This window comes from Salmo salar, chromosome 16 (genome assembly GCF_965601325.2).
Source record: "Salmo salar chromosome 16, fSalSal1, whole genome shotgun sequence".
Lineage (NCBI taxonomy): Eukaryota > Metazoa > Chordata > Actinopteri > Salmoniformes > Salmonidae > Salmo > Salmo salar.
The window spans coordinates 12,262,642-12,267,518 of record NC_138306.1 but is presented as its reverse complement, the minus strand read 5'-3'; the positions used below and the strand labels follow the sequence as shown (position 1 = coordinate 12,267,518).

At 39.3% G+C, this 4,877-nt stretch overlaps 1 long non-coding RNA gene across 1 annotated transcript; it reads right to left on the bottom strand.

Annotated features, from left to right (window-relative positions):
* Nucleotides 1-1,301: 1,301 nt before the first annotated feature.
* LOC123727755 (uncharacterized) lies at nucleotides 1,302-4,846 on the bottom strand. Its single transcript, XR_006759633.2, has 5 exons — nucleotides 4,684-4,846; nucleotides 3,326-3,413; nucleotides 2,986-3,106; nucleotides 2,840-2,903; nucleotides 1,302-2,308 (listed from the first exon to the last, which is right to left on the bottom strand). It is a non-coding gene; the product is annotated as an uncharacterized LOC123727755 (long non-coding RNA).
* Between the last annotated feature and the right edge of the window lie 31 nt (nucleotides 4,847-4,877).

Below are 4,877 nucleotides of genomic sequence, written 5' to 3'. Positions count from 1 at the left end.
TACCGGTACCCAAAACTACACAACTAATCACAACAGCAATACCATTGCCTTTAACAAATCTTAGTTCAGTCACCAGTTTAAGTTGAGAGTGGGGGTATCCATGGCATTTTCCAATTATGTTCCTATTTTACAAGTCAAAAAAATTGAGAACCTTTCATAATGTTGCCAAACAAAGACTCAACAAACTTACCTGAGACTCCCTGTCTCTGCCAGTCTGTCCCTGCATATCTGTCCCCAACTCTGCTGTCTGTGTGCCATCTGTTGCCTGCTCTGCCTAATGACATCATTGTGAAACATTTCCATTAGAATTTCATTTCTTTCTTATGAACATTTTATCAACTAGTCTTTGAGATATTAGGCTACTAGGGTTCTTACTATGCGTTTTGGTGTATTGAAAAATACTCTGATGTCCATCTTTTATTTTTCTGCCATTTTTCTACCTGGCTGGCTACACACACAGTGTGTAGGTTATTTACAGTAGGAGATGGGCTTCTATCATCTTCAATCATTCTATATGGGCTTCGATCTAAAAGGTAGCTAGCAAATGTGAAACGGATTAAAATGACAAGAGTTGACAGCTGTATGAGTTCACCATTTACACAACATATGCTGCAACCTTTTGTAATTTTAATAGTTTGTTTCATATTGGCTGGCTTCCAACAATAGCTGAATTTGCAAAGCTAGCGAGCACCAATTCAGTTTCAGTGGTGTTTGCTATAATCTTTGCTACCCGGGTTAAATAAAGGTGAAATTAAATAAATAAAAGTTCCCTTGCGACAATTTAGCTTTTGCAACGAGACCATTAAATATATTTAAGACAATGGTAGATGAGAGTGTAGTTCTGTTCAGTTTGGACTTCAGTTTATCGCTAACCTTATCACAGGGACTTTGAAGCACTAACTTACATCATCTGCATGCTGATTCCATCTTTGACGACGCCACATAAATGGAATAGGTACTAGCTAGCTTAATAGTTAATATTTGCGCGCTAGCTCTGCATATTCAGCTAGTGTGTGTGTGCGCGATTGACTGGATGAACCTCACGGCAGTTACGTAGCAAGCTAAGGAACTGGCAGTGGATCAAACCATTGTGAGGCAAAGGGCGGGGGGGTTGCAATCTTTTGAAACTTAAAAACGTGCTATTAAGTGTCTATAATTAGCACAATTGCTTTCATTGCGTATTATTAATATTATTTAAATTACATAGTTATGTTTCAGTGATATATTAGGGGGGACAAATCATATTTTTCCCAGGATGGGGGGGGTCGTGTCCCCCCGTCCCCCCCGGGATTTCCGCCCCTGCTCCTATGAAATCTATAAAAGCTATCCAACTGCCTACGTTGTACCTAATGGAAGCGTAAAATAATTAACAAGTTTAAATTCTCCATATTTAACGCATTCATTCTATTTTAAGACTGAAAATATTCATGTAGAATGCCACAATGATGCAACACGGATGGCAACTCAACGGCTGTAGTGTAGTTCTTCTGTAAAGTATTTAAACTGGAACAAACATTTCAGTAATGGATTCAATATATCCAAGTAACAGATTAATAGTTTAGATTTTTTTTTATTTTCTTTCTGTAACATTCAAAGTCAGCAGGCTTTGTATTCTTGAGACCTTAGTCACTCCAAAAGTGAACCACCCACCTGGAAAAACTTCCCCCGGACAGTGAGTGTCACGCCCTGACCTGAGAGAGCCATTTCTCTCTGTTTGGTTAGGTCAGGGTGTGATATGGGGTGGGCATTCTATGTGTTTTATTTCTATGTTTTGGCCCGGTATGGTTCCTAATAAGAGGCAGCTGTCTATCGTTGTCTTTGATTGAGAGCCATACTTAGGCATCCTTTTCCCACCTGGGTTTTTGTGGGTAGTGGTTTTCCGTTTAGTTGTCTGTTGCCTGACGGAACTGTTTGCTTTCGTTTTTGATTCTTTTTTTAAGTGTAATAAATATGAGCACTCAACACGCTGCGTTTTGATCCACTCCTTTTGACGATCGAAACAGTGAGATAGAGGACATTCGTCATCTGTTGATGAGTTTAAGTCAAGTAAGTCCCATTAAATCCTCAGAAGTACACCAAGATAGCCAGAAGCATCTCATACACTTATTTTCTCTGATCTGCAACTATTCTGTTGTGTACATAGAACTTAACTGCTCTCCAGTCCCTGTTTACTAGCGCTTGGGAGAAGCAGCAATGCAATTCTCACAGTCTTGTTTTCCAGGTGTTTTTCCCATTCGGATAAAATTCATCAAGGAATCAACTGCATCCACCTCTATTGTCGACCAATACCTTTTTGTTCCTTTGGCACCTTTGGAAAGAGATGGCATTATGAACGACTACATTAAATAAAGGTTGACTACAATACAGTACTTGAACATCTCTCTGTATTAACTCTACAAGGTTACAGCTGTTTCTGCAGAGGGTGTGTTGAGATTAAACTAACAATCCCAACTAAATAACTACATAGATAAGGATGTGAGAGGAGAATGTGCAATGCTGACATCAAGGCAGACTCAATCTGTATGGAATCTAAGCCCAACAATCTGTTTGCAATGTAAACCTTCTAATAAAAGCAATACCTATTAAATCAAGTTCCCTCCCTCAAGAAAAACAATGTAAAGCGTGGTAATCCTTCTGTGTTATCATCTATCCTGACACACTAGTTCCAGATCTAACATCTTGACTTGTTTCCAATCCAAACTGAACTGTTCTGTGCTGGCATGGTTGGAAATACACTAACTGATAAAGACAGTATTGATCTGGACCAGCACAGTACGGCCATAAATTGACACTACAGAGTGAAAATGCACTGACTGAAGGCAGCAGGAAACATGCTTACTGTGTGAGCCTCTCTTTTGTCCCAGCTTTCCCTTGGTCATTGGCCCGAATCGCTGACATCTCTCCTAGAAAACATCAGTGGAAAACATGTCTAAAAGGACATTGTAATTAAGAATAGGTCCATGTGTATGTAAGGTATAGGCATACCGGTCAGATTTTCTTCATAGAAATTGCCTTCCTCTGATGGCCCTGGGACACAACCATCTTCACTGTTGTCAATATTGGTTATTGAGTCATCAGTCTTGTATCCAAGCATAGCTTTGGTCAACTGTATTACAGAAAAAAAGTATCTTGGATAACTAGACAGATAACATAGTATTTGGACACTGGCACATTTTGATTAGTTATGGCTCTGTGCTCCTCTACTTTACATTTTCTTATAATACAATGAATATGGGATGGAAGTGCAGACTTGCCTGTCTTTGATTTACAAAGCTGATTCACAAGAACTTACAGTATGTGCTGGTGTTGAATGACACTAACTTACGTTACTAACTTGTTCTGATCAACGGCAGTGCATCATCCAACACATGGACTATCGACCCAGAGGTACTGGCAGCCTCGGTGTCTGACATCTAAGGATACAATAAAATGAAATTAGTCATGTGCAAATTAGGCAATTGAATATGATTCAACCATCCCCAGTATCCTCATTCTAAACAACTGATAAACCTGAGCTTCGGGATTTATTATTTCCTTCTCAAATCTGGCCTACAAGTTGAATTATGTTTCTTTTAGAGTTTCCATGTGTCTTCTGAGCCTCTGCAGTGCCTTTGTAAAGGAAGACAAGTTTAAAAAAGAATGGTTGAGACTTAAAGAATGACAAGATTGCTCGGCACACAACCAAGGGAATGGGCTGGGGGACACCAATGACTTATCATTGACTGATAGAGGTCCTACAAACATCTATTACAATTTCCTTTTTTAAGACGACTTTCTAGGTAAAGCAGCAAGTATAAGCATAACATAAGCACATTATGCAAGTTCCTGGATGCAACTAAAGCTGATCTGCTTTTATGGATGGACTAAACGAGAAACAGTATGAGTGATATGGCTAAAGCAAGGCATGTGAATTGGCACAGCCCTACCAAATGTTACACTTTCCACAATCCTTATTCCTGTTGTGGTGTTACACTCTTTTAGTGCAAAGCCAAAATAACTAGAAACTTATTTCTCTTTGGGTAAGAAAGGGCGATAAAAAAACTGCCAAAACTTAATTTAAATGGGGGGATTTATTTAAATATTTCAGCACACATGCATGCTTATGACTTGACAAAACAGATGAAAAGGAACTGGCTTTTCTAGCTAACTTGTAAACCAATTCAAGTTACACTAGCAATATTATTTTCCAATGCATGTAACATTGGGTTAACCACAATCATGTATTCTGAATCAAAGACATGTTTACCAATTATGCTAAACTAGCACGCTAACCGCTGGCTAGCACGCTAACCGCTAGCTAGCACGCTAACCGCTAGCGAGCACGATAACCGCTAGCTAGCACGCTAACCGCTAGCGAGCACGCTAACCGCTAGCTAGCACGCTAACCGCTAGCTAGCACGCTAATCATTAGCAAGCAGTAAATAAGTAGAAGGTAAAAACATGCAAAGTAACAATTGCACATTAATGAATTGTTTGGTTAAGCCTACCAATTTCATTCTCATGACGCAGTATATCTGACACAATGTGGCTTTCGGACATTGTCAATGCATGTTGGATTCCACCGAAATACATACATGAGCTAACTTTCATTACAAATAAAGACAACGGGAACATGCTTGCTTGCCAATACACCAAATACAATTTTAGTTAAAATATTGGTTAACAGTTTAGTTAATAGCTTACCTTCTTGCAGGAATGTGAACGTCTACAACCATCCTCCTCTTCATTAAAAAACGTGCTGCACAGCTACTTTTGTTGTGATCATGCTCAGACAGAGACAGGCTTGCCAGGTCAATTTCAAATGTCTTGTAAATCCAGGAAAAACCCGCCTTCAAAGCCTGAAACCCATCACAATTTCAGAAGATTACAGGGAAATT